We start from the raw sequence: 13,912 nt of genomic DNA on the forward strand, positions 1-13,912 counted from the left end.
CTTGGCCTTGTTTTTACTAGCAGTATGGAAGTTATCTCAACAAATAGAGCTTGTGTCATAGTATCAGGAAAGGGATTTTTTTTAAAGCAGTTCTTTCAATGGTCTCCTGTACAGAAGGGGACTAGAGACTTTTCCTGCTGCTTCTTAAAGATGTCACAGATTTGAAAATGACATGTAACTCTTATGATCTTCAGAATAATTTCCTATTCAAGCTGGAAACTGAAACAGTCTCAGGCTCGTTTTTAGCTGCACTTCAGTGGCCCAGGCAGAGCATGGATATTGACTGCTGTTGCAATTAAAACTGTTTTTTTCATCATTTATTAACACAGGTTTTATAATGGGGTATACATAAGAACACAAAGACATAATTCATGGAAAAGTAGTTATGTCTGAATCAAAGTATCAAAACCAAAAAAGTAAAACATGGTTCTAAACCCAAAATTAGTGACTCAAGCTATTTCTAATTTAAAGGGCACTGACAGTACTCAGTATTTATTTCAGCTGAGTTTGATTTTCTTCTTTAAATTGCTCCACTGAGTTTATAGATTGTCTTTCAACCAAAACCTGAAACCATGTCCACACATCTTATTTTATAGATTTTTCTTTCAAATTGTTGTCTCTGGGCAGATTTAGTTGTTGATTGTTTGATGGACAAGCTTTGCTTCTGATTTTTTTAAAGTCCTTTTCATTTCCTTTATAACATTTGAAATGTCATCTGGTGTATTTACTCTGATAAAAAAGAAGAAATTAGTTGTCAACCAAGACTGATTTAAATAAAAAGGAAAAGAAAAATAGGCATTTAGCTAGTACACCTAGCTAAACTAAATTGCTTTATCATGTTGATTACATTCTTTGGAATTCACAGAGGAAAGAAATTAAGGAATTTCATGGTTTATATTTGCAAGGCAGCTTCATTTTGAAACATAAAGGACCAAATTTGTGGCTCTCTTAGTCTTGCCTTCAAAATGAGTGGACCATTTTTAAAATAAAAATCTTATGGTTATATTCTGATACTCCTGGACATGCTCTTGGAATGCAATGTCAGACTGTACCTTCCTACCAATAAACCAATCCTTGTACTGGAAATTGGGTAGTTATAACTGTGATCACCTCATTACTGTATGTAAATGTTAGCTTCTTTTCTTACAAAGGGATATATCTGCTCACAGTTTCAGTAAAGCTGGAGTGGAAAGCTTGGACTGCTGAGTCTTAGCAAGACTGTCCAAATGCTGAACTTGGAAGATGTTCCTCCACTGCTTATAGCTCTGGCAAGCAGTCAGAGCACCTACAGCAAAATCACATCTCAGACTTCTGTTGTTGCAGGGAGTAGGGGAATAACAGATAAGAACAGATAAGAGAAAAGGATAAGAATTCTACAGGTTTTAATTTCCTTTCAGGTTTTTTTTTTCTTGTCCAGACTGTTGCTAAATTTAATATTCATTAAAACCCAATCTAGAGCAAGAGACTGGTAGATTTTCCTACATGGTATTGCTTGACTCCTCAAAAACTGGTGTGGACCAAGCGCTCTAGTAAAGAAGTATAATTCATATTGTTAGGGGTAGGATCAAGAATACTTACGTTGAAGAGATTTCAAATCATTATAAGGGCTTGTGAAAAAAAATTGATGCTAGACTTCTGGCACTGTTTTAAAAGATTCAGAGGGGTGATATTTGCTTTAGAAGCAGATGAGGGGAAGTAGAGGAAAAAATTCAGGCTCTTTTGGCTACAGCTCTCCCACAGAGACTGTCTTTGTGACTGTGTTTAAGTAGCTGGGTTATAGTCAGACTGGCAGATAATGCCTAACATGTCAAAATCCTGACACTGTCTGCCTCTTCAAGATCTGTACACTTCTAGTTGCCAGTGTTCAGGAAAGGTGAATTCAGACCAAGGCAGGTACAGAGATGGGTTATTATGATGCTTGGGTAAATGGGAAGGCTAAAGGACAAGGGTAGAAGAGCCTAGATTATTCAACCAAGGAAAAGAAAGACTGAAAGGTTATGCTTTCTGTCCATAAAAACACTGAGGAGGACAGGTAGACACCAAGGAAAGAGCTACTTAACTTAAAGGATAGTTTTGGCACAAGTACATATACATATAAATGAGCCATGAATAAACCCAGGTGAGCAGTTCGATCGATCTGCATTCCTAATTTTCAGAGTACTGCGATGGAGGAACAACCTTTCACTTTGAGAAACTGGGCAAAAAGCCTAACCAGTTTTAGAGTGGAGTTTGAACAGTTTATGAAAGGGATTATGCAATGTGGCTGACTGCAGAGCTGGCTTTAGGCACTGGCAACAGTAGGCTGTTACTTAGCTTATCAGAATTATTGACAGGGGATAGGAAGAAGAAAATTTAGCTCCAGAACTTATGGGGTACCAAAGCCCTGATACATCCTGTCTTTTCTTTTGGCTTTTCATGGCCTTAAACAGTAAAAGCTCACTGACAAGCAGAAGCAACAAACTAGTGCTTTAAATACCTCTCACCAGTTTTGCTCTCAGCAGTGCCTGACAAGGCCTCCAGGGTGGAGCAGCATTATATCACATCATCTCTAACATACACCCCAGCCTTATCTTCCCTACTGCCATGATTTCAGTGCACAACTCAAAAGTCTGCACACAGTCTTACCTCTGCAGACCTCAGAGGGGGGACTATTGAGATCAAAGAGTATTTGAATCTGCCTAAAATAAGCTCTGTGCATATGTGCGTGCATCTTTCCTTGGGCCTCTCTCTGTGTCATCTCAAGTTCAAGGGCATCTTACTTGAGGAGTGACAACTCTTCACTCCTCCAGCAACACAGGGCTATCAGCCTGAGCACCACAATTGTGGGATCCAGTGAGAACCAACCTGAGGTGTAACTGCCAGTGTGAATGCCCACACAGATATAGTCTCAATGTGAAACAAGATCAAATTAATCTGGCAAATTAGGAGACTGCTGACAAAGACTGAACATATTCCTGTCCTCATCCCAGATCATACGTATTTTCCATGACTCCAAACCAGACGCATGCTGGGTAGCAACTCAGATGTCACCACGAGGAGTCTGCCACCATCATGACTTGATAACATAAGATGTCTTTCCAGTCCTGGATTTCTAAATATGCAGGGAAAATATTAATCCCCTGTGAGTTTCTCTTCTCCTATACAGTAGAGAACATGAATCAGAGACCTATCTCACAAGATTTTTGTTGAGGGAAATGCCCTAATAATACTAAAGTATTTCAATATGGTAGTATTTGAAGTGTGAGTAAAGCATGAGTAGTGAAGGGTCCACTTTGTTGGGCATTTCTTTTGGTAGGAGAGCCAGCTTTTACAAAACCTTAATCCTTGGTTTCTAGCTGATGTTCACATGCCAGTTCAGTTTATGCTGGCCTAGCTGTTGGGAGGCTGCATGGTGAGTCAAGTTGAGGGCTGAGCAGGGTTAGAAAGAACATGGAAAAATGTGAAGGCATTTGCTAAACCCTCTCACTGTGTGGCTGCACAAAAAGCTGGAGTAGGAATAAGTGAAGGAAGGGGATGGAACAATAGTTGTTTAAATGAGACTGTTAAAAAAACCTTGTTAAGCTACAGCTTGAGGTGGAATTGAGCTGTTTGCAAGGAAAACTTTCTGGGGGATGAGGGAGCAGAAGAGCAGGACAGTGTGCAGAAAAAACCCCACATATTTATGGGGAAAAGGGTGTGATAAAGGTTAGTTAAGACCTACTTTGGCAGCAAATGAAAGAAAATGGTGCTCTAAAGAGCGAGTAAAGGAGATGCTAATAAAATATTAAATCATTGCCAGAAAATAGGATACATCAGTGTACACAATATTTATGGCACAGATAAATTATATATACTTCTAGGAAACAGAATGAAAAAGTAGCAATTGAAAAAGATGCCTTCAGGATTCCAGATACAGATAGTGTCAGTAGAAATTGGATAGGATCTTGTGTGTGGATAATTAGCATCAAAGCATTTCACAGAAATACATTTACTCTTAATCATATAACAAATGTCTCTGGCATTCAATTTTAGCTATTTCTTCATCTGCTTGAGAATTATTTACAAAGTACAGGCTGGTATTTCATGCAGAGGCTGAAGATGACAGGAATTTTGGTACCAGGCTTGGTATGAGCAAGACACAAGATCTCTTTAAAACTTCTTCAAGAAGCCAGTGAACAATTATGAGATTCACTGTCCCTTAAAAAGAACAATTCTGTGAATAATACTTAAAATCATCCTTCATAAAACAGTCACTTCTTTTGGGTAAACAGTTCTGTGAGTCTAACTGCATATAATTCACCAGTAGATACATAATTATAACTATACATCCCACGATGACTTTGTGTGTGGTAAATGTCATGCAGGAAATGAACAAAGAAATGGAATTATATTAGAAATGAAATGTAACTACAGCATCTTATAATCACTTTCTGAAATTATGATTCCCCATTCTGTACATTACAGGAGTTTGACAGTCCAGGTTATAACTTTTTGAAAAATGATTTCTAAGTCTCTGTTTTATGTAAATTACATCCTCTTCTGGGCTCAGTAGCTTTGGTACATTTTATCACCCTGAGGAGGTTGGAGTTTGTTAGTTTTCTTTGCTTAAACAAGAGACTGGAGGTTTTGATGAGTACTGCAGTAGTACATTAGGCATTTTTTTTCCCACTCATTTTAAAATGACTTTTCATAATGAACACAGAAGTGAGCTAGGTCTCTTGTAACTGTGAAGGACTCCTCAGGGCTAGTAAATCTTATCAGGCAGTTTATGACAACTTGGTACATTCTCAATAATAAAGAAGCAGCAGGGACCAACACCCTATCTATGGGCCTTATTGTTTAGAATATTTAGAGGCATTAACTAGTTTGGTGCTCTGAGGTTCAATTCATATCACCAGTTCTGGCTATTAGCAGTGAACAATACTTTAAAGGTATACACCTTAAGGCAATCAGTGCTTCAGACAGTGAAAATCTTAGGCTGGGTAGCCAGGTCCCAAAGGGACCTTTAGAAACACTGCTAAGCTTGTGGAGTACATTTTTTGGAAGAGATCTGTAGTCCACTGATAACAGGGAGAGCCTTCAAAAGCACAATTTAGGAGTTAACATAAAGGAGTTAACTCTTTCTAAGGGTCGTGTCATTGACTTTCAAGTCCTTCTTAACCACCCTTCCAAGAGAGATGCTGATTTGGAGCTCTACTGCAGTAGACATTGTAGTAAAGATGTAACAGGGTGAGGGAGGTGGTGTACCAGGGATGGAAGACAGTTTACATACCCTTCCATTAATACCCTTCACTCCATGGTGAATGGACTGGGATTGCCCAGGGCTCAGTTTTGGGGCCAGTCTTGTTTAGTGTCTTTTTCAATGATCGGGATGAGAGATTCAAGTGTACCCTCAGTCAGTTTGCAGATGACACCAAATTGGGCAGGAGTGATGATCTGCTTGAGGGTAGGAAGGCTCTGCAGAGGGTTTTGTCAGACTGGATTGATGGGCTGAGGCCAATGTATGAGGTTTAACAACACCAAGAGCCAGGTCCTGCACTTTGGTCACAACAACCCCATGCAACACAACAGGCTTGGGGAGGAGTGGCTGTGAAGCTGCCCAGCGGGGACCTGGGGGTGTTGGTTGACAGCCCCCTGAACATGAGCCAGCAGTGTGCCCAGCCAGCCAAGAAGGCCAACAGCATCTTGGCTTGTATCAGGAATAGTGTGGCCAGCAGGAGTAGGGAAGTGATCATGCCCCTGTACTCGGCACTGCTGAGGCTGCTCCTTGAATACGGTGTGCAGTTTTGGGCCCCTCACTACAAGGAGGACACTGAGGTGCTGGAGCATGCCCAGAGAAGGGCAACAAAACTTTTGAAGGGTCTGGAGAGCAGGTCTTATGAGAAGTTGAGGGAACTGGGGTTGTTTAGTCTGGAGAGGAGGAAGCTGAGGGGAGACCTTATCGCTCCCTATAACTACCTGAAAGGAGGTTGTAGTGAGGTGGGTGTTGGTCTCTTCTCCCAAGTTACTAGTGATAGAATGAGAGGAAATGGCTTCAGGCTGAGTCAGGGGAGATTTAGATTGGATATTAGGAAAAATGTCTTTACTGAAAGAGTGGTCAGACATTGGAACAGGCTGCCCAGAGAGGTGGTAGAGTCACCATCCCTGGAGGTATATAAAAGATGTGCAGATGTGGCACTTCAGGACGTGGTTTAGGAGACAGGGTAGTGTTGGGTTGACAGTTGGACTTGATGATCCTAGAGGTCTTTTGCAGCCTTAATGATTCTGTGACTCTATAATTCTAATCCTGGAAGGGGTGAACTTAGATTTTGTGGAAGGATAAGAACTGCCTGAAAACATGGCGACATCTCCAGTAGTAAATAAAGCAGGCCAAAGGCTGCTCTGTGTCACTGAGGTCACCTGGCACAGCATATCCACAGGACTTAATTCTCTTCCATCCCAAAACAAAGTGGCAGAATCCATAGTGCCTACAGGACATGGGCACTGGCTCATGTTAAACATAAAATTGTGCCTGGGAGGAACACTAGCTTGCCTGGGGCAAAACCATGGAGCATGCTGACAGTGTGAACAATTATATGCCAATGCCCAGGCAGATCCCCTGGTCCTGTTTGTTTATTGGTACAAACTTAGCCAAAGACTACAGTGGAGCAGATACCTAGAAATGGCAGGATTACAGACAGCAAAGAGGGCAGCTAAGGCAGCAGATATATTCAGGTTTGGACTGGATGAATCAATTCCTTATTGAGGTTCAGTGGATTAGACATAGGTTTAAGATTTGAAAACTAGGGTTCAAGCCTTAGATGGCTGTTTAAGAAAAGTAGGCAGACTCCACCTATGCAGATGTATTCTCCTTTATAGTGGGAATGATGGATTTTGTAAAGTGTTAATGATATTTAAAGTGTTAGATGGCTGCTGTATTTTCCTTCTCAGCTTCTATATCTGTTGGGATATACGGTCATAATTACCAAATACCTTCTAAATGCAAGTTGATATACAAATATATGTGAATCACCAACCCACATACAATCTATCAACAAGATAGTGCCATGTTGGATCATTTTTCAAACCTACTGTACTTCACAGAAATCAAATGATCAGGACAGCTTAAGGGGAAAAAAAAAAAAAAGGTTTGATCAAGGTTTTGGCCAGTTTCAAACGTGTCTTTTGCTCCAAAGGTTATTTTTTCAACTTTAATTTTGTATCTTTCTTGTAATATTACTGCATATTACTGTAAACTATTATAAAGTCTGTGGAAAGACCAATCTATAAATAGTATCTTGAAATTTTCCCTCCAACAAACACTTATGGGGTTTAGTGGGAGTGAGTAAGGGAGATGTTACATTGAAACGACCAGCTCATATGATGTTACTCAGGAATTTGACCAATCTTTGTAATAAATAAAGGATATTCTGCATGGAAAACTTGAGAGCAAACCAAAGAAACATTAAACAATTTTTTTTGCAGTAGCCAATGTTAAGTTGTATTTACAGTCCTACTGAACTTCATTACGATATTGTTACAGGACAGAGCTCAAAAGCAGACATTTTGTGAAAGCCAAAAGCCAAAAACCCTTTGTTGTCAAAGTATAAGAAATGAATATATACTGCTGGAACTGTTTCTTTTATTTATTTAAAAAAAAAAAAAAAAAAAGAAAGAGATCTGAGCACTTGAGGGCTTATATGTTTATCTAAGACTTCATATGTGTAAATGTTTGCTGGTGATCAAAACTAAATCCCAGAATGGCATGAGCTTCTGTAACAGATAAATCTTTAACTCTTTGAGATAGTGAACTGGGTGCTTGTGCATTATGCCAGAAAGAAATCCAGACTGACATGTTTGACTGCCCAAAGAAAGGATATATCTGGAACACAGTCATTCAGACTTTGTAGCACCCCAGAGATAAATTCCCTTTCTATTGCTTTCATTGATTTACTGCTTTATTAGACAAGTTCAGATGTCTTCTGGTACTGAGTATCTTAATAGCTTTAATTTGCATCTAATAAGAATAGACATTATCAATGAATTTAACATAGCTTTCAAAAAGAGCTTGTTCTGTTACCTACATCAATTCCAAATGTGATTGATGGATAGAAATAAATCTTCCAGTATATTCACCTACTCATGAACATGTGTTACGAGTTGTTTCTTTAACAAAGTTCTTTGTATTGCTGCACTTCAGCTATTGAGGAGGACAACACTACTCAAATTGGCGTAGCATCTGTTGGGTTGTGCAAAACCCTACATACTTTTATTTTTGTCATAGAGCTGCCTGCAAAATGTTGATTTTATCTGCATATAAAAATGTGATGAGTGTTGTTTCATGAAGTGGTGATGTTTTAATGTTGATTTGTATTCTTCTGTCTGTGTGAATTGTGTGTGAGTGAACAGGTTAGTGAAGATATGCTAAATTAAAAACTATTTATGCTTTTATATATTTTTATATTTATATATATATTTTAAAAAAATCACAAAAACGTAACAGTTGTGGCCAGATCTGATAGGTCAAAGCACTATTTTCTGTTTTGCCTAAGATGGAAGCTGGTATATTTTTGATACCTTTGCTACAAAAGCATCCAGCAACACTGCATTCAGAGCCATCCAAAAAGTGAGGCCATCTCCACAAGCTGGAAGCAAACTCCTGGGAGACACTGTCAGCAGCACATACCTGTTCAGTATGTTTGCTCTGCTCACTAGCTGTCCAACACAAGTACAAGAGTGCAAGGAAGGTGATGCCATGTAATTTCTAAAACACAGTGAGCAGCCACAGCACACACTGAAACTTGGCTTCACGGGAAGCCTTTTATAACTAATCAAGTATTTCAAATGTCTTGAGTGTGGAAGGATTTATTTTGCTTCCAAGACGTTTGATTTCTTTCTGCTTACTATATTGTTAAGGTAGTTGTTAGTATCCAGTGAATAAAATGTGCACTGAATCTTCTAAGGATATTTTAGCAATATTTATTTCTTAATTTTATCTTTAAAATAAATTATTTAATCCAGTATGCTAGGTTTTGGGTTGTTTCTGCTAGATAGTTTGGAAAGATACAGCAAGATTCATGAGCAGTAATTTCAAGCTATGAAAAATCATTGATTTATAAAAGACTCTATTTACATTTTGCCATGTGTAAGTATTGAATTATTACCAACATAAGAGAATTACAGATTTCTTAAAATTTGTTTTAAAAGCAGTCTTGTCAAAGAACGCAGAGTACTTATTAGCTTTCCAAAACACTGAAGAATTTGAAAAACTGTCACTGGAAGGCACAATGAGAGTTTTTCTGTGCACACATCTTTATCTCTATAGGAATGAAAAGAATTCTCAAGTTTATCTTCAAGAGAAAGTAGCAGTTTCTCATATGCAAAATTCAAAATAATGTTATTTCTAAGAAAATATGTAAAATCTGACATGTAAGCAAACTCAATATTTGGAAACAGATATAACGTATTTCTTTTTGTACATGGTAAAATTCCAGTACTCCAGAATGGAAGGCAACTCCCTTCTCATCTGTTAGAGGTTGGGCTTTGCAGAGGGGTGGTTCCCCAAAAATCCTGGAAGGGCAACAAAATATCTCAGTCTCCCTGAGTCACTGGCTGTGTCAAGCCAATAACCTCCCTTTCCCTCAGTGCTAAGGATCACCATGTGGCAGTAAGTGCTCTGTGATACTGATCCACAAGACTGATTTGCACAGTCTAGATCTGATTTCAGTCTCAGTGTGGTCTTGTGCTCTTGGATCTCTTCACTCTCTTGATGTCACTGGAATGACTCCCAGATTACACCAGAATATGCCAGTAAGGGAAATCAAATGGTTAGCCAGCTTCTGCTCACAGCAGTCATGTTGTGAATCTAGGATTGATCGAGTATAACCCTCTTTTGATTTACAAATGTTCTGGTCATTAATACATCTTTTTCATATGCGTATGTATGAGAGATACCTAACAGGAAGTGCTGTAGTTCACCTTCTGTCCATTCTTTAATCTTGCTTCTTTTCCAATATTATGCCATTATACCAATTGCAGACTGCTAATCTGTAAATATCATAAATTTTGTTAATATTTCTTGTGCAATATTAATACTTTTTGAATCTTTGAGAATTATCTGAGATTCTGGGTTTTATTATAAATTAACATCAGACACCTTTTTAGGTTACCAGATGGTTCAACGCTTTCAGGGATTTGGGGCTAGTTTTACAATGTTTATGTCCAGAAGATGTTTCACATTTTTCTTGACATAAAATATTCCAGCTCTCTCAGGTGGAGGAGAATTTAATATAGGGCTCTGCATCACCACTGACAATCTGAACACGCACCAAAACTACGCATAAGGATTGAATCTGTATGTAGACCTGGTTGTAACACGTTTTGCTTCAGGTGCTGCACGTTGGCTGCAGCCAGGCTGAGTTCTGCTTAGACTGAATGTGTGGAGACTGACTGGAGCCTGAATGGTGGTTTATTCCATGTATGTTGAATACAAGGGAGTCCTACCAGACATTCTTGCTTTTCAGTGTGTCTCAGAGCAGAATGGCTGCTGTTCTTTAGGAGTCTCTGTCTGTCTTCTGTAATCAGGTTCATTTTTCTGTCCCTGGGATGTCTGGACACCAGTTGCTTGGGGAACAAGCAAGAAGAAGTAGCAGTCTAAATACATTTCAAAGGTATGACTTAATAGACCTAACAAATACCTGATGGGATGATTCATCTACCAGGAACATTAATATAAAGAATATACCTTGTTTGGGACAGGTAGACACCAGAAAAGGATGTAGGTGTTACCTTAGCTGTTACTTTATATGCCAGTGTCACTTGCTCTGAGGTTAAGAATAAAAAGGGACATAGGCTGCCTCATAGTTCCTGAGTAACACTTAGACAAAATGTGCGGATGTTCCAGTGAGAGTCCATAGTGGGCCACCTATCAAGGAAATCATGTGATGAGTCTTCTGGGCAAAAAAATTTTCCAAGCCCCAGTACTCAGTGTCCTCAGCATACTTTGATTATAAGAATTACCATGTTGGGGAAGGAATACAGCTGCCCTCAGGCAGTCTGGCTAATTTTTGAAAAGTTTTAGTGGAAAATTTTTGATATAGAAGTTGGCGAGAGCAAAAAGGAATGACATTTTCCAGATTTGAGCCTCACAATTTGGTAGAGCCTAAAGGAAAAAGTAATAGTTAAAAACAAGTCAGGCATGCACTTCATGAGCAATCATGAAGCAGCAGAATTCATGACAAACAGGAAGAGCTGCAACATTCTTCAGCAGAGCAGATTATAGAAATTCAAAGAACTAGTAAGTGAGATCCTGTGGGAGACAATTCTGAGAGATAGTTAAGCACAGTGGGCAGTTCTTTAAAGCAACTATGCTAAATGCAAGTTTATGCAAAACTATGCAAGAGAAACTATGAAAAATTGCAAGTTATGACAGTGTGGAGGAAGGATAGGAGCTGTGGATCACTCACAAAGGAAAAGACTTTCAAGAAAGATGAATGGGTGAAAATTTGAGGCCAAAGAGAGCAAGTCAAAAGCAGAGAATGTAAACATGTGATGCATAGGTGATGTTTCCTTCTCAGCATGTGAGTGCACTAACAGGTAGAGGGAGCTAAGGAAAGAGCTGGTCCACTTCTCTGCAGGGTAAAGGCTATTGGCAAACAATGCCTGGAAAGCTGGCAGGCTTAGTTCCTTTTTTGTTTTACTCAAAAGTTCAGTTGTGACCAGATGGTATCACACAACTGGCACCCATGGCAAAAAGGGCCAGAATACCCTTTAAAGGGGAAAGAAGACATTCCAAGAAATGCAAGTAAAGAAGGTGTTTTCTCATCAGCTAGTACAAGACGACATTCTGAAAGTCTAGAAAAGGGTAGAAAGGTGCCTATCTTTAAAAGTAAATCGAAGAGATGAGTTAAAATTATAAGCCAGACACTTAATCTCAATTCCTGTAGAAATAGTGGGAAAAACAGTTGACATATTGGCTGTGAACATTTAGAAAATAGTACATAGAAAGAAAGGAATGGTCAATAAAACCCATGACAAGCCAAAATAATTCCATTCTGTCATGGGATAACACTACATGTGGCTACAGAAAAGCAGTTGATATCACATCTTGATTTTAGTGAGACTCCGGACATGGTCTCCTAAAACACTCTCATAAGTAAGCTAGGAACATATGGTCTAGATGAAAATGCTGCAAGGAAAAGGAATCAAACCGCAGCAGTACATTGAGTGGAGGTTTTTTTTCAGGAATATGTCCTTGTTCCAGAATTAGTTGGTATTTTCTTCAACAGCTTGGCTGATGGAAAAGGGAGGGTGCTCATTGTATTTGCAAATGATACCTGCTTAGGAGGAAATGCAGGTAGAGGATTAAAACACAAAATACTAGTAATTTAGGTAAAAGATCGGAGGCAAACAAGGATGTAATTCAATGATAAAAAGTGTGTGGCTCTGTACTTAGGCTTTGTACAATAACCATCTACCCAAGCACAGGCACAAGAGTGTCCATGTATCTGTTTTTTTCCAGAAAAGGAGTGAGGAGCTTGTAGAGACCATGAGATGAACAGAAGTTTGTAAGGCCAGGCAGCTGTGAAAAAGCACTTGCCATCTTCCATTATGGTGATAAACCTGGAGGAAAAGAGGTTAGTTTCCAGCTCCATGGGCTACCTGCCTGCCCCACTATGACCCAACATCCCACTGCCCCTTGCAGTTTGACATTAGGCATTGGTGAGCTCCCGTGACACCTCAGACTGTAGGCATCCTCGTGAGACACCTGGACATTTAGCTTCTTTTGCTTCTGATCTGCTAAAAGCCTGAATCCTTTACTTCAAAACTGTTAACTCAATGGAGAATATGCCATCCTATATTTATGCAGTAGCTTATTTCTTCCTAGCAGTGGCATCCTGTAACTGTCCTACTGGGTAGCAAGGCCACTAGTGTGTGTGACAGAACATCTGTGTGACAAAGAGAGTTTCAGGACTGGATTCAGATTTGCGTAAATGCACACCGAATTTTGTAAAAAGTGTATAATTTCACTTTTAGAACTACCTAAAACATTGTATAGGGAGTTTACTCTCTTTCTGTTTAAGATTTTTCCTTGAGCCCTCAACCCTTGTAGCTATATTCATATCTAGAACTGCCCATTAGGTAGTTTCTGGAAGAAGTTCCTGGCTCAAAAACTGTTCCCAGGTATTTCAGTCCCCAAAATTCTACCATGGCTGAATGTGTTTTTCAGGAAGAGGGTGGAAGAACTGATAATAGTGTTACAGAGCAATTCAATAACAGATAGCTGAGCTGTCACCGGGGCAGACTGCTCCAAACTTCAGCAAAGCTTTTCACTAGGTAGATACGCTCAAAAAATATGAGAGATGTTGAAGGGTTCTGCACTGTCATTTCCCATCTATATCATAGTAACAGAAATGAGATAAGCTTTCACAGTACTGTTGATACTGGAGTGTTACTGTACCACAGCAGACTGGCACATGTTCTGTTTGTGAAACAAAATGCACAATAAATGTTTTCATTAAAATTTTAAACATATTTATGAATTACTTTGGAATTATTTTGGATTTCCTTTTCTTCTCTCAAAAACATGGTTTAGTGGCAGCACAGCTAAAGTCCTCTGAATGGGAAATATGAGTGTGTCGTAATGATAGAAAGCATTTCTGATACGTGACCAAGTCACTGTATAATGTATTACCTTAACCATCACTGACCTTAAAAGTCAGTGCTAAGGCCTACTACAGAAGTGGACCTGGCTTCTAATACTGAGGAACTAAGGCCTTACAAATGGATTTTGCATGAATAAATCACATTAAAACCTCCATTTCAAGTGATCAAGCTGATGTCACGTCTTTGGGAAAAAAATGTATATTTGGTAAGAAAATGGGAAATAAATTTTCTGGCAAACTACTCTTGTAGATTTGTCTTATTATCATTTTAAATCTGGAAGCATCTGGAA

This window comes from Phalacrocorax aristotelis, chromosome 3, assembly GCF_949628215.1.
Source record: "Phalacrocorax aristotelis chromosome 3, bGulAri2.1, whole genome shotgun sequence".
NCBI classification, from domain to species: domain Eukaryota; kingdom Metazoa; phylum Chordata; class Aves; order Suliformes; family Phalacrocoracidae; genus Phalacrocorax; species Phalacrocorax aristotelis.